Source organism: Monodelphis domestica, chromosome 3 (genome assembly GCF_027887165.1).
Source record: "Monodelphis domestica isolate mMonDom1 chromosome 3, mMonDom1.pri, whole genome shotgun sequence".
Taxonomy (NCBI): domain Eukaryota; kingdom Metazoa; phylum Chordata; class Mammalia; order Didelphimorphia; family Didelphidae; genus Monodelphis; species Monodelphis domestica.
Window position 1 is genome coordinate 230502886 of NC_077229.1, and position 26870 is coordinate 230529755.

Here is a 26870-nt window from a genome sequence, read left to right on the forward strand (position 1 = left end):
CTCAGGTAAAATTGTGAAGTAGACAACTTTATGTTTAGCTTCCCTTTTCTATGATTTTTCCAACTTCATCATGATGTTTCTTTCTTTTAGACACCCACTGCCCAGCCACAAAAATCTCTTCTTAACAAAAGATCATCTACTGGTCATTTGCACCATAGTGTGCCTTTAAGTGGCGTGTAGGGGAGATGGGGGGGGGGGGGTAGAACAATAAAGGAGCTCCGGTGAAGCCTTACCCCAACTTGTACCCCTCTTACCTAAACAATGAGGTGAGCCTTGCAAACCTATTGGGAAATTGTTTTGGCAAGCATTAGCCTACATATGTAAAGACTGTCCAGTTTCTATGAAAAAAGATCACTAAGCAGTTTCTAGCAGTGGCCCACTTTTGTTTCTTAATTCTTCTACCCAGAGAGTAGGCAAAAGTTTAGAAGGAAATATGTCAAGTATCTTATTTCTTTCTAGAGTAATGATCACTATTTTTAGAGAGCCCTGTAGAGGTCCTGAACTTTTTAGGTTGCTCTGTTATTTATTACTTTAGTCTTTATAATTCCATAGTGGGGAATGATGGTCTGGGACTAAACTCTCAGTATTTATAAGAATTAGAAATTTGGTCCTGGACTGGCTTGTCTCATACCCTTAGGACCTGACTCACCATCACTAATTGTTATAGAAAAGAGTGAGGAAAATTAATGTTTTCCATGCTATGTTCTTTTCACTATCAACCTCCCCCTGGGGATTAGAAGTTTGTAGGGGATAGTATACAAAGGGTTTAAAGCAATCTAAGATTCTACCTCATCTATTAGAGTAGTAAAGACAAGTAAAAAAGGAAAATTATAAATATTACAAGGACTAGGGAAATCAGGCATATCAGTACACTGTTGATAGACCTATGAATGGGCACAACCATCCTGGAAATCAGATTGGAATTAGACACAAAAAGATACTAAACAGTGCATGCATGCCCTTTGATCCAGATAGGTCCATAGCCAAAAGATATCAAAGAAAGGAAAAGGCACTTACTTTAGGCAAAAAAATATATATTTATACCAGCTCTTTTTTGTAGTGGCAAAACCTAAAAAGTAAGAGGATGCCCAGCAGTTGAGGAATGGCTGAAGTCATGGTAAATGAATATGATGAAATAATATGGTTCTGTAAGAAATGAGGAAAAGAGGTGATTTCAAAAAGACCTGGAAAGACTTACTTGAACTGATACAGCATGAAGTAAGCAGTCAGAACAATTTATAGTATAACATCATATTATAAAAACAAACTCTTTGGAAGACTTATAAATTAATGAAAATGAAATGAGCAGAATCAGAAGAACTATTTATACAACACCATGAAAACAAAAAACTTTGAAATCTATAAGAACTATGATAAATAATAATTTTATTCATGATAATAAAGGATCCATGATGAAGCATGCTATCAATTAGAGAAAGGCAATGAGTGCAGAACAGGCATATTTTTGTGTATAGCCATTGGGAGAATTTTTTGTTTGTATATTTTTTAAAAAGAAGCTTCCTCTTTTTTCCCATTGGGGTGGGGAGGGAGAAAAATAAATTTCTGTTAATTTCCAAAAATTGAGTTGGGGGAGGAAACTACAGATATAAATATCACATGAACTTTTAGATGAGATCATTATATTATTAGTTTTGGTTTTTTAAAAATTATTTTGCTCTGTTTCAAGAAGCTTCTCCAAAGTGGGATTAATCTGTAAATATTTGTGATGGATAAACATAATGCATAAAAAATCCTTAAAGCATTAAAAATGTTTTTGTCATTTAATTCATGTGAAATTATGGAGATTAAGAATATTTCAAATAAAACTGTTACCTTGAAGATTAGTCTCAAGAAGTGCTCAAAATCATCTGATTTCCTCTCCCTGTGCTTCGATCATATTAGGTCTCATATGTAAAATGAGAGAGTTGGCCCAGATGGCCTCTGAGGTGCTTTCAAGTGCTAGAACTATGATACTAGGAACTTCATAATTTTAGATTTACAGGAATGCCATTAAAAATTATTTGTTTAGGCTTCAAAAATCTGGACTTGTAATTTGGGCATGTTCCCACCAGGTGGCAATGGTGCCTCAGCCATCTAGTCCAGAATAAAAGGCATGTGCTGTGCCTGAAATTGGATGGAGTGCTGTGCTTATGGACACACTTTTTTGTTTCAGTCTGTCCCCAACTAAATCGATAATGTAAACCAGCATTAAATTTTAATATGATGGTTTAGAGTAGAAATCCCTTAACTCAAAGATTGAGATCAGTTGGTAGATCTTCAAGTCTTAGCTTAAAACTCTTCAGCCTGTTTGCTACCAACACCACTGCCTCTCCCTCTTACATTTTTGGATTTTTGGAATCCAATTTTTGGAATTCCCATTTAGAAGGGGAACACAACCATTAACACCCCACCCACCCACCCACACCCACCCCACCCCCAAGCCCCCACCCCAACCTCCTGCCCCTGGACGTTCCTATCTGCTATTCTTCTATCATCTTTTAAAGGAATCCACTACCAGTAATTCTTCCTAGCCTTACCACTCTTAGGAATTTTACTGTTAACATTCTTTCATTCTCCCAATTCACACCCATATTCATGTTCACCCACCAGCCAACTCAAATGCAAAGTGATTCTTCAAAAATCAATAGTGACTAATCCAGTTTTTACTGGTTTATAGTTACTTTTAAAGTAAACAGACAAAAATACAATTTCATATTTTTCTTATGAACCTTTAACTTTTATCAACCAATTCTATACCTAATGTGATTCACATCAGATAATTATTGCACACTGCACAAATAAATTTTAATGTATTCTACCTTACTTTAATTTGGAATAAAAAATTTCCTCAACATAGCAGTTTGCCCTCAACCTTGAACTAAATCAGTGTTAAATGCCTCTAGGTACTTATTTCTCAATAGCTAGCCATGGATATTTCCCAGTGTCTCCTGTCAGTTACTAGAGGAAAAACTGCCAAGTATAAGGTTGACATCTTCTCCTTAGTCCCAGACTGCCAGATCTCTTCCATTATTTCTTTTATGCATTATTAAGGAAAAAAAACCCCAACAATTCATATTTATATAGTCAATTAGGAATTCCTCACAATAACCCCATGAGCCCATTAGGTAGTGTAACCATTATCTATTATTTTACTAGTATACTATTAAATATATTATTAACTCTTAACTGTTTCTCTAATGGGGAAAACTGAAGTCCTGGGAGGTTGTGACTTGGGCAAGGCCATCCATCTTAAGTGACAGCGTTGGGAGGCAAAGTCAGGTCCTTATGACACCAAATCTATGCCTCTTTGCACTATATGTGCTAACTCATGGCACTTTGTTAAAAAAAAAAAAAGTAAGATTACAACTAAGGAGGGAATGTCCATACTGAGAATGTAAAAGCATCCATGGCTCTATTCCTCCTCAGTTGTTAAGAAGTTAATTTTCTACTTTTTTTTTTTCTGAGACGTGTCAAACATGCTCCATCTGCTCTTTGTCTAAAGAACTGGCGTTTACACAATAATAATTCTTTTTACAACACGTTTAGCTCAAAAATCTGTCTTCCATATAGTTTCAGAGCTTGCTGATTTAGAACCCTTAACCAGGCTCAGGGCATCTAAGTGGCACAGGAGTCAGGACCGAAGTTCAAATCCAGACTGATACTTACTGGTGGTGATCCTGTGTAAGTCATTTACTCCTGTTTGCTTCAGTTTCCTCATCTGTAAAATGAGTTGGAGAAGGAAATGGGAAACCACTTCAGGATCTTTGCCAAGAAAACCCCAAATGGGGTCAGCAGAGTGGGACAACAGATCCACAAAAAACTCCCAAAAGACACAAAAACCAAAACAACCCACAGGCTTAACTTCTTGAACTATTTTTCAATAAAGATGTTGAAAGAAACTTAAAACTTGGTTTTATGATCTTCCCATCTCACAGTAGGGATGGATAATATCACTTCTTAGACCGAGGCAAGGCATCCGCCTACAGAGAACCAAGCCAACTACTCCACTCCTTTCCCCCTCTTCTCATTACAAACTTCTGACTTTCTGTCATTGCCCTTCAGGGCCAGGAAGTGAAGTTTTGTTTAAAAGCTTCTACTGGGTAGGCTGCTGCCTCTATACTAGAAAAAGTAAACTGAGCCGGTGCTAATAGCCAACAAAGACTTGAGTGGGCAGAGTAGGTGTTGAAGTTGAGAGCAACAAAGGGAAATCGAGGATCTCTCTGAAGAACCCCAATGCTGATTGCTGAGGGTGTATATCATTTCCCAAATTATTAAGTCAACAAAGCATCAACATGCCTGAAAAATAAACCGTGTTTCGTGAGAAGGCTTGGCCAGGGGTGGGAGTGAGGGGACTGGGGGAGGGGGCGTGGCTAAATCAAGAACAGCTGGAAGAAGGTGGCTTTGAAAAAAGCAGCCGTCAAGAAGCAGCCTGTACCTTGTTAAAAAGACATCCAGTGGATATCAGAGCACTTCTCTAATCAGACCTCAAACAAGAAAACGAGTGTTTGTTCCCATGAAGAAAGTTCAGAGAACAAGAGGAGGGAGAAGAGCTGAGCTCATTTAGGGAAAACAGATGGCTGAGGGAAACAGCAGGGCAGAGGAAGACCATCAGGTAGGTAGGTGCCTGAGGACAAACAGTCAATTTAAACTCTTATTGGCTATGTGACAATAAAGGGGACTCGGAGCAGCCAGACCCTGGAGAAAGAAAGAAAAGTTGTAGGAGCTCTGGAGAATACTGGCAGGCTCCTTGAATGGGCAAAGATGGATGGAGCTTTCAGGGCAAGTGGGCTGAAAATGTTAACTACGACTTGCTGGCGCTGGAAGAGAACACCGGAGCCTGCAGCGGCCTCCCACTCCCTGCCTGAAAGACCAGTCTTCTCCCTGCCTCTGTGGTTGGTTCGCATCGATTTGCAGCAACACCCAAGGAAAACGGGCTTTTGAAGCCTCCGCTATGGCTGGTCAGCGGGCTGCGGGAGCAGTGGCCAGCTTGGGGCTAGGGCTGGGCCAGCCAGCTCCTCCTCTTTTATTTCTCTCTCCTTGCCTCCCCGAGCTCCGACTTGCTCCTTGGAGTTAGTTATGAGCACTGACTTTCCATGGCTGTTTGTCAAAAGGCCAAAGTCTCATGTGGGAAACTAATACTTGTGTTAGAAACCGAATATACACAAGGCTGCTTTCAGTAGCTGAGAGAGTCCTAGTCAACATCTGTCACTACTGTACTGTGCCTTTTTTTTTCTCTTTTCTTTCTCTTTGCATCCAACTTTTTCTGGAGAAAGGAGATAAAAGAAATATCAGAGACAAGGGCATAAATAAAAGAGCCCTCTCATCTGAACACAGATGCTCTAGTATATCTTCCCACACCCCACACCCCCAACTCACAGTAAAGAGAAGGGGGAGGGGATTGAGTCTGTGGATTTATTTTTACGAGAATTCTCTTGGGCATTCCCATTTCCAGCATTCATTTAAGTCCATACTTTAACCATTTATTATCCATTGCCTTAAGCCGTTTTCCCTCCTCAGCCTTTCAAGGCTTTCTCTACCATAGAGTACAGAAAGCAACCAATGCCTTAAAAGGGAGCCAGAAGAGACATAGCTCTCAGCAAAACCTGCCTCTTCTCAGATTTCTCTCTAATAGTTCTTGGGAAAGCAATTTCCCCCAATGTGCACAAGCTGATGGTGTTGATTTATACTAGCAGACTGAAATTACCCCTTACCCAAAAGTTATACTTCATAACCATCCAGCCTCTGGACCTTAATACCCTGTGCCCTCAGTGAAAGTCTGAGAGACTTGAAAACCAACAAAACAACATATAGACATTGCCATTGGCATTCCTTAGTGCACCAGACTGTTGGGTTCACTCAATCTTTTTCGGAGGGAGTTATCTAAAGAGTTGGCCTTGGGAGGGGGAGGGGGGCTCCGAACAGAATTGTGAATTAAGATAAAGAGAAATTTTGAGATAGAGGAGGAAAAGTAGTCTTGTTTTCAGTGAGAATCGATTTTCATGTAAAACTTTCGATGTTGGAAAATTTTTACATATATCCTCTTATTTGAGCCTCAGACCAATTTGTGGAGTATTACAAATATTGGCTTAGTTTATAAAGGAAGACACTGAAATTGAGAAGCTAAGGGGTTTGCCATTTTTGTGACACACCTTGTTAAGTATTTGAGGTAGGATTCAAACCCTAGTCTTTTTGACTCTAGGTTGAGCATGCTATCTTCTGTTCAGTTCAACCTGTGATTTCACTGGTACAGGAAGTGCCAAGATGAGGAAATTTCTTCTACCAATACACTATACCACACTGGCTCTCTTGGGTCTCATTCTCATTATTGACTACTTTGTACTCAAATGTACTTATATTAATCAAATGGGAGATTTGTAAAAAAAAAAAAAAATCAAATGAGATAATATTTGTAAAAAGTGCCTGGCACAATTTGGAACTATGCCAAAAGGGCATTAAAAGACTATCTGCCCTTTGATCCAGCCATAGCACTGCTGGGTTTGTACCCCAAAGAGATAATAAGGAAAAAGACATGTACGAGAATATTCATAGCTGCGCTCTTTGTGATAGCCAAAAATTGGAAAATGAGGGGATGCCCTTCAATTGGGGAATGGCTGAACAAATTGAGGTATCTGATGGTGATGGAATACTATTGTGCTCAAAGGAATAACGAACTGGAGGAATTCCATGTGAACTGGAATGACCTCCAGGAATTGATGCAGAGTGAAAGGAGCAGAACCAGGAGAACATTATACACAGAGACTGATACACTGTGGTACAATCGAATGTAATATAGCAGCAATGCAGTGATCCAGGACAATTCTGAGGGACTCATGAGAAAGAATACTATCCACATTCAGAGGAAGATCTGTGGGAGTAGAAACACAGAAGAAAAACAACTGCTTGATCACATGGGTGGATGGGGATATGATTGGGGATGAAGACTCTAAATGATCACCCTAGTGCAAATATCAATAATATGGAAATGAGTCTTGACCAATGACACATGCAAAACCCAGTGGAATTGTGCGTAGGCTATAGGAGAAGGTTGGAGGAAGGGGAAGGAAAGAACATGATTTTTGTAATCCTGGAAAAATACTCTAATCAATTAAATAAAATAAAATTTAAAAAAATTTAAGTGCCTGGCACACAGTAGGTATAGAAATATTTGTTCCTTTTCCTCTCTCTTCTCTTCCCTTATATTTGAATTTGCATTATAATTTATGGTGAGGTATATATGGCTTTTGGGGAGAGGACTAGCACTTCTGTTGCGAGGGCTGGTCTAACCCTTTTCAAGAGAGCTCATCCACTTTGGCATCCACCTTTCACTCAACTCTTACCTTTGGCTCCAAGAAGCTATAGCATGCACAGTGGCCACACCCTGGTAAACTGGTCTTAGCAGATGGGCTAACCAAGGTTGATATTAACCAGTGGACCACAAATTCTTCAATGAGCTAGGGAGGATGTTTACTGCAAGCAGAGAAGACTTCCCCTAGAAAGGATGTTCAGATGAGAACATTTTGTTCCAGTATCTATGAAGGTTGCTGAAGCAGGTGCTAGGGATCCTTTAGAGCTTGGTTAGACACGGATGATGCCAAGATCATCCACTGCATTTCAGACCATCACCAGTTGTCCAAACTTTTGTCCTGACACTGGATTTCTCTGACTGGAAGAGAGAATGAGGCTGATGACTTGGTGCAATCCTTCCTTCCTTCAATCTAGTTTAACCAAGAGTCAGGATATTGCCCCATGATGTCATTGGTCCTCTTTGAAATGAAGTCCAAATAATATAATTAATAGTAATGTCCTCTAGCTATTCCTGTTTGTTGAAGATATTGTGCTGATTAAATAATTATAACTGGTACTTATGTAGCACTTGAAGTCTCCAGGGCTTAATGTGTGAGCTTCACAATGAAAAGAGAGTCAGGTAATAGTTACAGAAAGCTATGAGGCAGGATGACAATCTAGTAAATGGAGCAGGAATTCATAACAAGGATTTAAGCTACGGTTGCGGAAAGGACTGAAAAAGACATGACAAAGGGGTAAGAAGACTCATGTGATAGTAAATTTATAACTGGAAGGGATCTTAGAGATCATCCAGTCCAACCTCATTTTAAAGATCAGGAAACTGAGGTCCAAAGGGCTTAAATGGTTTTTTCCAATGTCACAGAAGTAGAAAATGTTAAAAATCAGGATTAGAATTCCAGCCCTCTGATTCCCAATACAATATTATACCCACTGTACCATGTGCCTCTATAAAATTGAGAATGGCAGTATGAGATCTAGGACTGAAAGGAGGGATGGCCAGACTGGAGATGGACTGACTGGAAACAGGAGGCAAGTGAGAATAGGGAGATTGTTGTGTTTTTTTTATTCAATTTTATTTTTATTTCCAAATAATCTTTCTCCCCATCTTGTTGAGAAGGCAAAGAGTAGAAGGCCCATTATACTTATGAAATCAAACAAAACATTTCTGCATTAGACATATTCTGGAGAGAAAAAAAAGAAAAAAAAAGCTTCAATCTGCACTCTGAGTTTATCTATTTGGAGATGTATAGCACTTTTCATCATGAGTTCTTTAGAATTGTAGTGGATCATTGTAATGATTAGTGTTACTAAGTCTCTCACAGTTGATTATCCTTGCAATATTACTATGTTACTATGTAAATTATTTTCCTGGTTTTGCTCATTTTACTTTGTATCAGTTTATATGTCATCACAGGGGTATATGACTTTTATTCTTATAAATTTGAATAAGTTCTCTATGAGAAATGAGATCCTTATCAGAGAAAACATAATTTTTCTCTCAATTTCCCACTTCTAATTTTTGGATTTATTTTTAATCTCCTGTAATCAAAATGATAGATTTTATCTCTCATGAGCCTTTCTATCTCTGGTTTGATCATGAACTTTTCTCCTATCCTATCATAAATCTGACTTTCTTCCATGTTCTTCTAATTTGCTTATAATAGCACTTTTTATGTCTAAAGTAACAAATTTGAGCTTGTCTTGGCATATGGTGTAGGATATTGGTCTATGTCTAGTTTCTGCCAGATTACTTTCATGATGATCAAATTGACCCAACAATACTCTGATATCAAGTGATGTTGTTTGAAGGGTATGAGATCAAGTTCTATCCCAGAGAAAATATAGTGAGCAGGGATTTTTGTCCTATATTCTAATACTAGAGGTAATATTTATCTAATGTTTAAAGTTTTCAAAGTATTTTGTATACTCCAAATGGGAAAAAATAATTCATGATAGCTTCATAATTTTCATATTGTTTGATTCCAGAATCAATTGACACTAAAATTCAAAATTTTAATGTTATCTACATTTAACATTAAAAATTTTTATTAGAGCTTTTGTTTTTCTATCACCATTTCAAAATATATTTCTTATCTCCCCAACCCAGAAAATAATCCCAAGTAACAAAGAATTAAAAAGAAAGGGAAAAAAAAACAGTTTAACAAAATTTACCAACGTAAAAACTGTCTGATGGTATTATGTAATTTTCCTTATATTATTCCTCATCTCTGCATAGAAGAGAAGGAAATACATTTTCTCCTCTCTTTTAAGAGCAAGTATTCTGAAACTATTCAATTTTCCTTCTTTTCCTTCTATTTCCCCTCCTCTCTTTCTCCCTTAACATTTTTTTACTCCCATTCTCTTTTTCCTTCCTCTTGACCTCCTACTTTCTTTTTCTATTTTGTTACTGAGGCTGGGAGTAGCAGGGGCTACTCATAGCCTGGACCCTTTTCTTACATGCATGAGACCTTTGGCTTATTCTGTTTCTGATATGTTTGGTTTGCCCCTCCTTAGGCAACCTTGTGGGCCCCATTCCCAGGAGGTTGACCACATTATGATAGACTTACTTGGTCAATTTAACGCCCTGTACCTTGGAATTCCTGAGTTTACATTTATCAGCCTTAGTTTTCCTATGAACAGGGATTATAGACATGCACTAGCTACATCATAAAAAGCTTTTTTTGTTCTTTTTATTTACATGTTTGTAGTAGCTATGCACATTATTAGTATCCTTGTTATTCTTATCATTTAAGTTACATTTTAAAACAATTCAAATTATTTTCCAGAATTATTGGACCTATTCACAGCTCCACCAATATTGTATTCATGTACTTCTCTTCTTAGCCCCTCTGGAATTGACTATTTCCATTTTTTCTGAGTTTTCCCATTTGCTTGGTGTGAAGTATATTTCTCTTATTTTCATGCCTTTAAATAATTGGCAATTCTTTTGATAAGTAATTTATAAGTAATTTTGGTAATTTATCATTTGGAAAATTGATTCTTGGCCTTATGTATTGTTTTAAAAAATGTTTTTTAAAAGGGAGTGTCCACTGAATGTCTTAATTGTAGCCACATTTTTAACCTCTTCTAATTCTTTCTGCCTTAACATTTCAGAGTCTCTTGGAGCTTTTTCTTTAGATCATTCTTTTCTTTTTCTTGATCTACTTTGTTATCATGAAGATAGGTGGCAATATCTCTAAATTCATTAAGTGAGATGGTTTCAAAATTAGAGCAATAGTTTCTGAAGAAATCCCTCAAGTGCTTATCACAGCCCTTGAGAAATTGCCTCCTCACATGTACTTCTGCTTCTTTTGAATCAGGGTTAAAACCTAACAGTCCCTCAGTTTTTTCAATAAGGCGATCAATATATTAGCTTGGATGTTCATTTTTTTCTTGAGATAATCTGTCAAATTTTCACCATGTATTGGGTCTTTCTGACAATTGCTTCATTCCCTGCAATAGATCTTCATGGCATTTTCTTAGATAAGCCATTGATCTTGGATTAGAAAAATCCAGGTCCTCAAAAACTTCTGGCCAGCTCGTGAGTGAGGAATCTTTTCTAGTTTGTTCAATAAAATTTTTATGTTCCTGGGGCATAAAAAGTTCAGATAAAAGAATTTCTACATCCTCAAAATCTGGTTCATATAGGCAAAATGCTCTTTTTAGTTCTTTAATTGCGAGATGAGGCTCTAATAAAAATTTAGGCATATGTTTATGTAAAGACTCTAAGTCATGGGTGGTGAATGACTTATGAACTTTTGCATGTAAAATGCCAGAGTTATCAGTGACCTTAGCTACATCACGCAAAGGCATAATCTTTTGAGCCTTTGATGCATTTGCAAAATTGTTAGCAGATGCATTAATTGGTGCCTGTATGTTATTGGCAAGGCCATTTCCCCCTATTTCCCCCTATTGCACCTAACGGTGTCCCAGTATTAGTATTAGTAACTACATCATCCTTATTAATCTGTCCTGTCATGTCCCCAGTCTCCTCGTGAGTTCCCTTACCCATGCTTTGTTTTCTCTGCATGTAATGCTGGTATATCTCAGTTACAAGAGGGATCTGACCAAACAATGTCTCTAATCTTTTATCAATGACTAGAGCATGTACAGTTTTCTTTGGGAAGATCAGGTTGGCACCAGCTTTGATATTCTTTAAGATGTTAGTCACTACCATGAACACAAAATAGACTTGGGGTATGATTTGCCAGAGGTAATTTACATCTAGATAATTCATTGGCAACTGCATCCAACTCATAGTCATATTAGTTAATGTCTCCAGAACATTGCCTATCATCCCTGCCACTGTATTATAAATGACACAGTAGCCCCAATAAATGGCAATTATTCCTAGCACGGTCTACCATAGTATTAGTTGTAACATGTTCTCTATTAGATCTTTTCTAGGCTCTAACTGCCAGGAATTAACAGTTAGAAAATGGTTGTTATCCCCACAAGCTTTGCTTCTAGCTAGATAGGATCCAAGATAGCTAGATCCTATTGCTGACAGCCCTAGTACAGCCTCTCTCTTTCAGTATTGTAACTGACCAGAGTGGCAGTTGGTAACTGACTTGTTCTCCCTCACCACAGAGTTAGTGACAGAGACTGCTTGCCTCAGGAGTTATAATTGACAACTTCACAACTGACAGTTGATGGCAGTTGGTGACAGTCACTAAAGCTTTTTTTTTTTTTAAATAAACATGGTCCTTTTAAATCTGGGGTGCCAACTGTTTAAAAAAATTTTTAAAGGAAGGGAATGTCCACTGAGGGGAGGCTTAAACCCCGAGGTATGGAGAAGAGAGGGAAGAGAAGAGAGAGGAGAGGGGGTTTGAAGATTTTCCCCCTTCTGCCTTCCCTCCTTAGCTAAAGCTGCTCTCCCCAATTTGCTCTGGTCCCTCTTGTCCCCCCCTCCACTACTCGAGACCAAAAGGTCTCTCCTTGATCCATTCACTCACCCTCAGCTTGGGGAACAGATAACTTTAATGTTAACTCAATCAGGTAATACAAAAGGAAATAACAGGTAGGGAAGAATGGGAAAAGGGGGTCCCTATCTCTAAACCCTTTTCCTCCCTCCTCAAGTTTGGGGATACTCAGGCCTTGGCAGTCTGAGCCCCCTGAGAGAAAGTCAGGTCGACTTACCCGTGGGCAACAGGAGCTGAGGTAAAGTCTGCTCAGGTTTCTCTTCAGAAAGTTCCTTCAATTGAGAAATGTTGGGGGGAAAGATTTCCAGTCACCAGCAGGAAAAATGGGTAACCCTCAGGAGAAAGTCTTTATCCACCTTCTCTCTTTGACATCTCCAGACAGAGAGACCTTCACTGCTCTCCAAGCCAGAGTCTTCTCCCTTCAGGATATTCACTCCTGGGACCCCTCCCCTGTCGAGGTGATCAGTTTCACATACTCTTCAGTCTGGCACTTTTTCTCTAGTGCCAGCCTCTATCACAGTGTATACACACACACACACACACACACACACACACACACACACACACACACACACGTATATATATCATATCTTTATATATCTTGATTATAAAATTATAATAAAAATATATATAAATATAAGAAAATTATTTTAAAAATATAAAAAAGATTATAAAATCTTTATCAGAGATATTTGATGCAAAAATATTTCTCCAATTGACATCTTACCTTTTTATCCTAGGTTATTGATTATGTAAAAGCCTCTTAATTTCATGGATTCAAAATCATCTTTTATTGCTTCCAATCACCTCTATCCCTTGTCTAGTTAACAATTCTCCTCCTAGTCATAATTATGAAAAATGCCTAATCTGGTTCACTTCTGTCTTTTAATAGTATATCCTTTAATATCCAATTTGATATTCATTTTGAGCATATGTGGTGTAAACTGTTGGTCTAAACCTAATTTCTGCCAAATTGCTTTTATGTTTTTCCAGCAATTCTTATCAAATAGGGATTTCTTCCCAAGAGTAATTTATATTCTCGGTTTACTGAATCTGGAGTAACTAAGTTCTTTCTGATTCCTGCTTTATCCATCAATCTATTATTTAACCAATAACAAATAGTTTTGATGATTAATGCTTTAGTATAATTTAAGATCTGGAAGTATTATTATCCCTTCATTCCTACTTTTTCATTCTTCTCTTTGAGTTTCTAGACCTTCTCCTCATCCAAAATAACTTTGTTATTATGTTGTCTAACTTTATAAAATATCACCTTGGAAATTTGATTTATATTGCCTTGCATTCATAAATTAACTTAGATATAATTTTAATTATATATGCACGGCACAACTATAAGCATTGAATAAGTCATTCACTTTTTTAACACCTTACCTTCTGTCTTATTATTAATCCTAAAACAGAAAGGCAACAAGGACTAGGCAATCAGTGTTAAGGAACTTGCCCAAGGTCACATACCTAGGAAGTGTCTGAAGCCATATTTGAACCCAGATCTTCCTGATTCCAGACCTAATGCTCTATCACTTCTTTAAAGAGACTTTTATGATTGACTTTATATGTCTTAAGTGCACATTGGTAGATTAATTTCCAGGTATTTTATATTTTTATGATGATTTTTATTAATACTTTCAGTAGTTGCAATATAGGCTCTTGTTTAAAGGATGTGTTGTTGAATAGATCGACTGCTTTGCTGGGTTTCTGACAGTACCCTTTATACAGTATTTCTTGTTCAAACAGAATTCATCTTGTCTACCCACAATAAGTAGTAGCACCATGGCTGCCTGGTTAAAAAATAGAAACAACCTCCTTATATGGTTATGATGTTTTGTTAAAACAGAATTCAGCCAAATTTGTGGAAATACAAGCTTTAAAATGGATGCTTATGTTTCATCTATAATTTTTTTTTTTTTTGTGGTTGGCATTTTGGATATATATTGCTCTAAATGAATGGCCCTGTGTGGTAGAGGTGAGTCAGCAGCAGGCTGAGGGGGTTGTGCTAGGGGATATTATAATGTAAGAAAGTGGAAATCTTTGTTTTATGCTCCAACTGTTCCTATTTCATCATGGCTATCATGCTGGCCCAGCCCACTTCATTTAGTGAACCACCAAAAGAAAGTCCAAGTCCCAATGGCAAGAAATTGACTATAAACTCTTCACCTTTCCTGGGCTATTCCTAATACCTCTGATTGGCAGAATGGTCTACCATGTGTAATGTTTTTTGGGAAAGGACATGGGGAATTAGAAAACAGGGATAATATGAAGTTTGTATGGGGGTATGGAGGAGAGAGGGAATATCACTTGGTGAAGCAAAGGAGAGAGATGCTCCCTACTGAGAGGAAGCAGCAGGGGTCTGATAAGGACTGTTTGTTCTGGAATGACTGAACTCCCTCTATGACCAGAAAAGATAGTCTACTTATCTGACTGCCAATTCAAATAATATAAAGTTTAATAACCAGTTGGGATTGGAGTTTTTTCCTCAGCTTCAGAGTTGAGGCCAGGCCCAGAGGCTGGTGGAGGGTTCTCCCACTCCCATCTACTCTATATCAATCCTGCTTAGTCTAATTTAGAATCGTAGCAGTAGACAGAAAACAAACAAGGACAGTTCTGACCTTCAGAAATAAATGGGCCTGAATCTTCGGGCTGAACCTAGAAGAGCATGCCACTCCAGACTGGGCTGAATGAGCTCCTCTCTACACCCATACCAGGAAGCAAGACCACCCGGCCTGCAGGAAGTGCTAGTCACAAGACCCAACTGCCACTCCCAGTTTGCCCCTCCCCCCACCAACTGTTAGTCTAGTTCCCTTTCCACACATGGCCATATTGCATTTAGTGGTCCAGGGACTGACTAGCAAATGGGAAGAATGGTGAGACTCCAACCACTAAATCCTGATCCTCATTTCTCAATCCACAGCTTCAATCCCAATCTCCACCATGAGTCTACTAGTCTTTAATAGGTAGAGAGAACCTAGGATCCTTTATTCTAGCCCATTGATATCAGGGAAATCAGTAAGAGTCCAAACAGTCATACCTGCATAATCTGGTCATTCTTTAAAACCTAGGTCTTGAGGGGGTTTTAGCAGGTAACAGGAAGTGCCATCCACCACCATCTCCCTTGACTATGGATAAAGGTTGGAAAGGGCCAGGGAAGAATGAGGGGGGCTAGTTGATTTTATATTCTACCTCAGTATCTGATACTCTTACCTAAGATTTTGTAGTTATTTTGAGTAAGCCCTTTCTTTCTATTCTTGCCCCTATCTTGTAATTTCTTTTTTTTTTAAACCCTTACCTTCCATTTTGGAGTCAATACTGTGTATTGGCTCCAAGGCAGAAGAGTGGTAAGGGCTAGGCAATGGGGGTCAAGTGACTTGCCCAGGGTCATACAGCTAGGAAGTGTCTGAGGCCAGATTTGAACCTAGGACCTCCCATCTCTAGGCCTGGCTCTCAATACACTGAGCTACCCAGCTGCCCCCCCCCCCATCTTGTAATTTCTTTATGGATTTTGCCAATTTATTTTGTATCCTGCTACTTTACTGAAGATATAAGTTGTTTCCATTTTTTTCCTTTCTCTGGGCATTTCTAGATAAATCATAATGCCATCACTCAATAGGTACAATTTTATCCGCTCTTTGCTTATAGTTTATGCTTTTAATTTTTTTTTAAACCCTTACCTTCCATATTGGCTCCAAGAGTGGTAAGGGCTAGGCAATGGGGGTCAAGTGACTTGCCCAGGGTCACACAGCTAGGAAGTGTCTGAGGTCAGGTTTGAACCCAGGACCTCCCATCTCTAGGTTATTTCTTTTTCTTATCTTATTTCTATGGCTAGCATTTTTAGAATGATGTTAATTAATAGTAGAAGGAAAATGTATCCATACTTTCTACTCCTGTACTTACTGAGATTCTGTTGTCTCCCAACTATGAAAAATGTTGGCTTTTGGTATAAGATTTATACTTTTTATTCTTAGAAACAGCCCTACCTTCATGTCTTTTAGTATTTTTAACATTAAGTGTTTTATCAAAGAATTTTTCCACCCATTGATATATATAGTTTAAGGTATTTTTATTATGATTATGATGATGTATTAATTATTTCCCAAATACTGGATATCTTACATAACCTGCATGAATCCAACTTCCTGTTAATAATTTTTAAAAATATTAGTCTTTTTTGGCTAACATTTTATTTAAGAATTTTGAATATTCATTAGTGATTTTTGTATATAATTCTTCTTTGCTTTATCCTGGTTTAGTGATTTAGGTTATGTTTATCCCACAAAAAGAGTTTGGTAGTGAGTTTTCTATCTTAATTTTTTTAGAATAATTTGTGGAGCATATGTATTACATGCTCCTTAAACATTCTATAGAATTTTTCTGTACATCCATCTGGACTAAGGTTTCTCCTTTTTCTTTGGTAGTTCCTTTTCAGCTAATCAAATTTTACTTTCAAGATTAATAGCCCATTGAATTTTAAACAATGTTGTCCCATAGTAGCAATGCCCAAATTAAAATACATTGGCTCCAGCATCAAAATAAATTGCCTATCTAAAGGGAGAGAAAATATATTTGGGATGCTCAGTGTTAGAATTTGGGGGCAATAATTCTTTTCAGTCATGTTTATATCTACTATTAAACTACTAGTAACTGACATAATTGAGGGGGAAACATGTATAGCTAGGTCTTGATTAGTGCGAAAAATTAATTCCCCCCAAAGTGATTGCATTACCAAATTCATACTCCATATTTCCATTAAGTTGAAACCAGTTACCATGTATTATATAATTACAACTTTGAATAGTACAAATTAAAATATATGTAATCATTTTCAGAGATTCATTATTTGAATTAATCACTACCTAATTTTAATCTGTGGTACTGTGTATTGTTTCTGGTTAGGAAGGAGAATGAGAATAAGGCAGGTTGGGGCCTAATTATGAATGCTTTTGAATGCTATTCTAAGGACTTTGGACTTTATCCTGTAGATAATTATGAGTTGATGAAGGATCTGAGCAGGGAAATTATATGATGAAAGAAGTTTTTGTTAGAAAAAAGGAAGCTGAAAGTCATGGGTAGTGATAATTTAGAGGGGAGAGTATCAGACAAGGGAAAGACAGATCCATTAGAAAGGTATTACAGTGATCCAGGAATGATATCTTAGGGCCTAGAAATAAATAAATAAATAAATATTTATTTATTTATTTATTTCCCACATATATATATATATATATATATATATATATATGGGGGAAATGTTAATAAGGAAGAATCAACAGATATTTATAGCTACAAAGGATGAGTGAAATATGACTTAAGTTTTCAAGCCTGAATGATTAGAGTGATGATATTGTCTAGTTGAATTTATGATGAATCCCAGTTTCTATATTTGGAAACAAATTTGGAGCAAATTTACAATTTTTTTTCCATTTCATCCAGTGATATCATAGACATATAGTGTTGCATCTATATGAAGCATCAAATCATTCTGCAATTTGGCTAATCAGAACACTTCAACTGCCTTGAAAATTAATTTTAATTGTTCTGGTAGAATTAATCACATAGTGATTTACCTTGATTGTTAAAATGATCAAAGGGATTAGACTGACACTCTATTAATTTCATTTAATCTGTAGTTTGCCTCATTTTTTGCTTTATAGATGGTATTCATCCAAATAGAAATTATCTCCTATTATATGTTGATCTTTAGAAGGATATCTTTTTGAGAAAAAAGTTGGGATGAAGATAAACTGAAAATATATACTGAAAAATAATATCACTTATATATAACATATACTAAAGTTTCATGCAAGGCAGATTTGGGAAAAATATGTAGCCTATATTCAAACTACTATGGCATTATTTATAACTGATTATTAATAATACTTGGTTGACTTTGCATTTGAAAATCAAACTTCCATAACCAAGCAGGAGAGAATAGCATACCAAAAGAAACAAGTTTGGAATTTGAAGGGAAACAACAAATCAATTTGTAGGTGAAAATGAAATTTTCAGTTAGCTTAGAATATAATGACTACATATAAGGCTATGATTGTTTGTATTATCTCACCTCCCAAATTTATAAGTTGTGATCCTGGATTCTTCTTATTTGGTTTAACACACACACAACTTATCCTTTCTTCCTTTCTCATTTGCAAGTAGCAAAAGGTAATTCCTCTGAAAGCTCATTCAGTCGCTGTGTTTATATCCAGTAGCAAACTCAGATTAAAGTGATCTTTAAAGAGGGTTTGAATAGGAAAATAAATCAGCATTGGTGTCAGTTTGTCTTATTTCAATAATAGTCACCATGGAAACAAAGTCACTGACCTATTTCTTTTCATACATCTAAGTAAACAATAGGCTTTCCAATTTTCATACATAGTGTTTCCTTAGTACAGCAATTTCCTATCCAGAATGTCTATAAAGGGCCATTTATTGGAAGCTACATTTATTCCTTCCAGGCTTGTTTCTCTCTCTCTTTCTCTTTCTCCTTCTCTCCCTCCCTCCCCCACCCCACCCCTCTCTCTCCATCTCTCTCTCTCTTTCTCTCCCTCCTTCCCTCTCCCCTCCCCTCAATTTTTATCTTGCTCAGAAATACTGAACACAGCACAGCTTCATCATTAGGAAACCACATAGTTACTATTTCACATAGCCCTACCTTTACATATAGGTGCTGATGCTTTTTTTGCTGCCAGACATTTCTTCAGCAAGAAGACATTCAGCAAAGTCAGAAAATGCCCCACATGAAAAATCAGCCAGTTTTCAGCTTCCTTCAGCTCTTAGGTTGATTCCTTTTCAACACACCCCTATGTATAATTACAAACAGAGCTATTACAAATGTGGGCATTGTATTTACCAAACTGTCTCTCTAGAAATGAACAAACCAAATATTAACAACTATATTTTTCTCCCTCTTCACATCCTTTCCCACATTCTCTCTTATATTTGGCTCAGACCAATCTACTCTAAATATAGAGGTATATTCTTTCCCCAGTGCTCATGAGTAACTCTACCATGGCTAAGGAGAGTCATGTATCTGTGTCACCCATACAGTATACCCCTGAGCTCCATTAAAGCAGATAACATTTGGTTTTTTTAACTTGTTCCCTTCCCCCACCTCTCCAGTCCAAGTCTATACTTTCATCTCAACATAAAAAGGAAGTATACCACATTTAACTTTATTTATAGTCTGCTATTTTTATGACCTTTACAACCCTGACCTTTGCTTGTTATTGTATAATCTAGAGAATTATAGTGGAGATGTTTTTTTTTTTTTAAATAGCTACTCAGTACTAGCACTGTATACACACATGAAAAAGCAACAGGCAGGAGATAACATGATGCTTGCAATCCATTTGTGATGGAAGGTGATAAAATGGGCATGCCAATTTAAAAAAAAAATTCCAAATCCGTAGTATTTCACAGCTGGAATCTAGCCCCTTATTTTACAAATAAGACGACTGAAACCTAGAGAGGTTAATGATTTGCCCAAGGTCACAGAGTGAGTTAGTAACAGAATTAAAGAATGGAGACAGGCCTTACCTAATACAAGCATTTTCCAGATGTAGCGAGCACACACAATGAGCTTCTTACTGAATTATTTTAGGCACTTGTGAGCATTCCAGAGAGCTGCTGCATGCCAAGCCTGCCTCCTTTTGCTTTTCCTTTCTTGCAAAACCTTGGACATGTACTCCTCGGTTAGTTGTTCCTTCAGAATATAATGTAGCTATGAAAAAGTCTTCTCAACTTTAATATTGAGTATCACTTAAATGTATTTTAAAATGTTATTTTGAATATTTAATTGGGCTTTGTTAGTTCCAATTTTAAATGTTGCTCATGACATATAAGACATTTTTAATTATTCATGGTAGTGAGGGACAGTAAAAGCCTAGATAATTGAAATGTATAGTTAATGCCCAAACATCATTGCTGGCAGATAGTAGTCAAATCTCAGGCAATCCCTCCTCCCTCGCCTCCTTGCTGTGCCAGGGCTATCCCCTCCTTCCCTGCTGGCTTTCCGCTTGCTCTTTCTCTGTTGTCTGGCCCCTCTACAATGGAAGCCCCTTGAAGGAAGGGACCAAGAAGTCTTGTTTGTTTTCATTTCCCAGTTCTCTCTCCCCCTCACCCTCTCCTCCATTGTTGTCTGTCTCTCTACACCTGACATGATTTAATGGAAAGTGAGTGACTAGTAGGGAAGCAAGGTGCTCTGGGCTTCTCTGTCCTGGCTTTGCCATTATCTTAGATGTGATTTTTTAGTCACCACCTTTCTCCTCTGATGTAAAGTGAGGATATTAGATTATCTTTAAAGTCCTTTCCAATACAGTTCAATTATTCAATCAATAAGCATTCATTGGGCACCTACTATATGCCAAGAGCTATGCTAGATGGTAGGAATACAAAACCAACAATGAAACAGCATTTATGATTCTCTATGCACAGACTAAGCTCCTTTAAATTTGATTCTCTTCCTTTGACCTTATCATATCTGATGAATTCATTGATAAAGGATTAAATAATCAACTTCTCCCTTTGGCATTCAGTTCCCTTCACATTCTATCTCCATTCTACTTTTTAAATTTATTTCAAATTGTTCTCCTTCAGTGCTCCACATTCCATGGCAAACTAGCCTATGAACAACACTCAAATTTGACGTTTCATCTCTCATCTCCTTGCCTAATGGGAGGTTGTCCCCTATAGATAAAATGCACTCCATCCTTACATCTGCCTCTCTTAATCCTTTACTTCCATTAGGGCTTAGATTATTACATGTGTCCCTTCTCCTATTTCTCTAATTGATAGGGTTCTCTCCCTTCTCAAATCAACCTATTATTTATGTCTATTTCCTCAGTGCATTCTCCAGCAGATTATAAGAATCTCAAGGAAAAGGATTTAAAATTGTTGTTTTTTTTTCTTTTTATCACTCACACCTTGAACATGTTGTTCAGTTATAAGTCTAATACTTTGTGACCCTATTTGGGGTCTTCTTGGCAAAGATACTGGAGTGGTTTGCCATTTCCTTCTCCAGCTCACTTTATAGAGGAGGAAACTAGGCAAAAAGGGTTAAGTGGCTTGCCCAAGGTCATACAGCTAGTAAGTGTTTGATTCTGGATTTGAACTAAGCTCTTACTGATTCCACGCCTGGCACTCTATCCACTGTACTGCCTTAGCTTCTCAGTACTTAATTAGTGCTTGTTTAATTGAATTAAATTGTTCTATAATTCATAGTCTCATTATTATTGGGAGAACATTCTCAAAAAAACAAATTTTTGTAGTAGAGAATAGCTTGGTGTTAAATCCAAGTTTCTCAAATGCAGCATACAATGAGGTTCTGTTTACTGCTAATAATGAGTCCCCTGGAAGTAGTCACATTATTCAGATTCAAACAGCATATTTCCGCTGGATTGGAACCAGTTACCATGTTTTATACCATCATAGCTTCAAATAGTGTGAATTGGACACATGGCCATTTTAGAGAATTCATTATTTATATTTGTTGGGCTCTACCCATGCTCTTTTCTTTCCAGCTCACTTCTAAGCCTAACCCCGTAAACTGAGACTGCCCAAGATACAGGGACTGATGAATAGACTTAGTGGATTGCTCATCTAACTATGCGATGACTTCAATTCTTTAATGATCTGTGTTTTATTGATCTGAATAATGCTGATACACATTATAACCTAGTCACAATTCAGTAGGGAGTCTTAGGGAATTGTTGTGGCTGAAAATTTCCTCTTATTTCTGCCAGCCTGGTAATGTTCCTCTCTGACTTAACTAGATACTCAGTTAATTCACATACAATTTGTGGCTGATCCTATGAAATGAATCTTTTTTGATTTTTTTTATAATCATCCCAAGCTTGTGGTTGGCTAGCAGAGACTTAAAGAACCCAAAATCACCTTTCTGTCCTGATTAAGCATCAGAAAAGAAGAACTTGGAGAGTCTTACTATATTTCATAATATAAGAAATAAGCAGAAGAGGTTTGGAATGCCATTAGGCTCCTCTCATGTGGCAGAGTGCCTGGTGCTGATTTCTCTCCAGCAGAGATTTACAAGGCAGGGGGCCCACTGCTCATACAAAAGCTGACTAAAATTTTCTGGGCTATATGGCAAGAGGAGGTTATCCCCCAGGAGATCAAGGATGCCTCCATTGTCTATCTCTATAAAGGAAAAGGAAATAGGTTGTCTTTTCACGAGATATGGGGTAGAAAGGAAAGGGGGAAGACTATCTCTCTCTTAGTCATCACCAGTAAGATTCTTGCCAGAATCCTCCTTAATAGACTGGTCCTTCACCTGGAAAATGTTCATCTACTGGAGAGTCAAGGTGGCTTCGGAAAGGGCTTCGGAACAGTCAGTGTTTGCTACCCAGCAATTCCAGAAAAAAAATACCAGGAGTCAAACAGAAGTCTGTACACAACGTTCATTGATCTGACACTCTCAGTGGAGAGGGCTTGTGGAAGATCATGACAAAATATGGTTGCCCAGAAGTTTGTCAGTATTGTGTGTCAGTTTCATGATGGCATGCTTGCACTTCCCCGATAATGGACAATATTCTCCAGTGCTCCCAGTCACCAATGCAGGTAACTGTTCATATGGTTTTAAACATGTTTTCAGACACCCTCAACAAGGAAGAAAATGACATCAAAGTCAGTTATTTCATTGACGGTAAATTATTTAACTTTGAAAAGGCTACAAGTCAAGACTAAAGTGGAGGGAAAATTGGTATTTGACTTTTCGTTCACGGATGATTGTGCACTCAGTGCAGCTTCTGAGGCTGGATTGATTTTCTTGCCACTTGTGCGAATTTTGACCTGATAATTAACACTAAGAAAACAGATTGTCCACTAACCAGCACCACATCATCCAAATGTGGAACTATTAGGTATGGAAAATGGAGAAATTCTGAATGCTGTGGATAAGTTCAATTATTTTGGCAGTAAAATTTCCAGGGATGTTCACATAGATGATGAGGTTGACACATGCATTGCCAGAGCTAGTTCCAAAAGAATGTGTGGGAGAAAAGAAATATTAGAGGCAGCCTTACCAAACTATTTTGATTATCTCTGGATCTCATTGAGGAGTCCCTTTTATATTTCATATTTCAGGGAAATTAGAACAATGTTCTCTGCAGATAAAAGCATCTAGAGGAGCATACCATATATAGAACATCATATCTTGTTTTTACTTGGACTGTGCCTAGGATATTAATTATCACAATGGCAAATACCTTTGGCAGTCATATGACTTTTTGTTTTTATGCCTTATTTAGTGTTACAAATCAGATCATTGTAATAGTTATTAAGGAATTATTTATCTATTTAATCACTTATACAGTCTTAATGTATAAATGGGAACAGTTTGTGGTAGGAGAATTCCAGTTATTTCTCTCATGTGCTTTTAAAATATCAACCAAAAATGTGTATTTTCTGTCCATATCAGTTAATTGTCTCAGTAAAGTTCTGTTCATTTCCTTCTATTTTTTCACCAGAGACCCTCTGCATCAATGGATCATTGTTATAAAGATTTCTATAGACATAATAAAGTAGGAAAGTAGAATTATGAGCAAATAGGTCCTTTTAAGAAGTTCCTTCTACCCCTGAATCCTTTTATTCTGATCTACTGGGGTTTCCTCCCTCCATTTTAAGGAGTATCTCTAGGTTAGCCATGTCTTTATTCATCCCCAGTATGTACTCATGATTCTCTGGGTTCTGGTTTCCCCCTCCCCATTTCTCCATATTCCTCACTTCCTTTCCTTTTTTTTGTTGTTTTTCCCCATAAAAAATATTAGCTCCTTGAAGACACTATCTTTCTACTAGTATTTCCAGCACTTAGAATGTACTTGGTATATAATAATTGCTTAATAAATATTTATTGACTTAACTTAGTCAAATGCACTTGATGTAAAATGAATTCAGATTCTGATCCAAGCCACATCTTTTATTTTAATTAAAAATCCCAAGGCAAAGGTTTTACAACTTTCCTGAGAGTTACTCAAGTTTAGTGCTTTCATGGGAAATAACATCCCAAGAGGAAATTTACTTCTTGAGATTTAAAAAGGTTCAGATATTTTAATTTGTAAGATGTAATATTTTAAAAGAAAAATTATTTCACCAATAATGAGAAAAATAATAATCAAAAATACTATTCATTTGATATGAGATAAGAAATATTTGAGCCAAGATAAAGTATTATAACACTAACTACTGAAGTAGGAATCATCAGATCCAGTTGTCTGTGTGAAGTTAAATTATTGATTAATTAGGAAGTTCAGTTCCCTTTATACCTAGGTCATGAGCCCATTTTGACCTTATTTTGGTAAATGGTATAAGATATTGGTTTTTGAGTTATTTTTAAAAAATCAATCCTAGAATGCCTTTAAATTTTTGCTACCTCCAGTATGACATTCTTTTGTCAATCAACAAATAACCTTTTATTAGGTCAATCAGTGAGCATTTATTGAGGATCTAATATATGTTAGGCATTGTGCTATTTGCTAGGAATACAAAATAAAATTTAAATATTCACTGTGCATGGAGCACATATTCTATGGGGGAGAAGGAGGGAGAGGCAAAAGATATTCTTTCCAACTTAATCATTAAGAACCATTTTAATTTGGGTATTATGGTACTATGTGTCAGGCACTTATTTCTATGTCCTAAAAGTATAAACAACAGAAAGATAGTCCCTGTCTTCAAGGAACTTATATTCTAATGGTGGAAGACAGAGTCAGGAGTGCATAAAAGAGAGGAATGAAGACATAGATAGCCTGGGCATGTTCATTAAAATGGAAGGAGGAAATAATCAAAAGAGGCCACAAGGGTAGAGGATAATTCCAAGAAGTAGCTATTTACCCATAACTCTGCTTTTCCATTCTATAAAAATTTTTATCAGAATGTATGACTATCAGTAATGAACAAATAAGTTGCTATAGAAGTAAAGCAAATCTGTTCAATTTCATATTTGTTTTTTGTTCTTCCATTTTCTTTCTATCATTTGTTTTCAGGATCTTCAGGCCTCCTGATTTCTCTTGCCAAATTTTTTATAGGCTTGTTTTCCTCTTCACCACTTTTCATGATTAAAAGTTTTAGTGTTAGTAATATTCTATCAACTTTCTAGTAATATTTTATGCACATTGATTTCATTATAAACTAATGTTGTTTTCACTGTCTGGATAAAAAGATCAAGTATCTATTGAATATGTTTCTTTTTTGAAACAAATTAATTTATATGTGGTAACCCCAAAATCTGAATCCTTTCTTAGCTTTAATAGCTTAAAATTGCACTGAAACTTTTGAAACATCCTGTATACTTATATGTGTATGCAGAAACAAAAATAGACATAGTGTTTTTCAAACCTTTAAGTACTATGTGTTGTTATTAATAATAATAGTTATTATTATTTTGGCCCCTTTGTTGTGACAACTATTTTTCAACATTTTGGTTAAATAGGTTAAGTTTGAACTCTTATAATGACACAATATACTATTATTTTCCTATCTTTATCACTACTTTGAAACTGATTTTAATCCGCTCAATCAATAATTTGACTTCACAGAGACAACTGAATCTGATGATTCCTACTTCAGTAGTTAGTACTGTCATAATAATTTATCTTAGCCCAAATATTTCTTATCTGATATAAAATGAATGGTATTTTTGATTAATATTTTTCTCATTATTGGAGAAATAATTTTTTCTTTTTAAAAATTACATCTTACAAATTAAAATATCTGAACCTTTTTTAATCTCAAGAAGTAAATGTTCTCTTGGGATGTTATTTCCCATGAAAGCACTAGAGTAACTTTTTCTCAGGCAAGTTATGAAACCTTTGCCTTGGGATTTTTAATTAAAATAAAAGATGTGGCTTGGACCAGAATATGAATTCATTTTACATCAAGTGCATTTGATTAGAATCAGAGTTAAAGAGAAGTGATTAGACAACTTGGGTTCTTCCTTCTCTGCTTCCCTTTAAGTCCTCCAAGAACAGCACTTAGATCTGAAATCCAAGAAGATCATGCCTAATTTACTCTCTGACTAGATACTAACACAAACAGAGCTTTATGAGAATGACATGTACCTTAGTGAAATGGACCATCAACTTTCCTTGGGCTTGTCATTTTATTTGTTCTTCTTAGTTCAGTGACCAACCACGTGTCTAAGTGATTTTCCAGTAAATAGTACAAGTCCAGTAGACCGACTCAAAGTAATCTTTTCCTTTGTTGATGCTATTTATTCCTGACAAGTCATAGAGTCTGAGGGAACTGCTCAAAAAATTATAACCTCAAAGCATAAAAGGCCATTAACAAAGAAAAACTATTGGAGTTATCTATATGTTCCCACCCTCTCTTATAATAATAAAAAGAAGACTGGGTATGTTGGAGTTCTCTTTCTATTTATAGTGTCCTCTGTGTTTAAATATATGGAGATTTCTGCAAATGGCTGATTTCCTCTTGGAAATTGCAGTTCTCCAAACAAATTAAAAAAATTGAATTGAACCAACAAACCATATGAGTAAAAGGGAAGGATTGAACAAAAAGTTTTGTTCTTTTTATGCTGCCTTCCCCTTTAGACTGTGAGCTCCTTGAGGGCAAGGACTAATTTTAACTTTCTTTGTATTTCCAGCACTTAGCACAGTGTCC

At 36.7% G+C, this 26870-nt stretch overlaps 1 long non-coding RNA gene across 3 annotated transcripts in view; it reads right to left on the bottom strand.

Annotated features, from left to right (window-relative positions):
* The window catches only part of LOC107651823 (uncharacterized), a 57370-nt gene extending 37489 nt beyond the window's left edge, over positions 1-19881 (bottom strand). Inside the window, exons 1-5 of one of the 3 annotated variants that reach the window (XR_008917652.1) lie at positions 19776-19881; positions 18892-19039; positions 18304-18468; positions 3667-3718; positions 1018-1146 (exon numbers count right to left, since the gene is read on the bottom strand). This is a non-coding gene — a long non-coding RNA (uncharacterized LOC107651823). Of the gene's footprint in view, positions 1-1017; positions 1147-3666; positions 3719-18303; positions 18469-18891; positions 19267-19775 lie in introns of those variants that run through there. The other 2 variants (XR_008917651.1, XR_001628926.2) reach the window with 2 other exon arrangements.
* Between the last annotated feature and the right edge of the window lie 6989 nt (positions 19882-26870).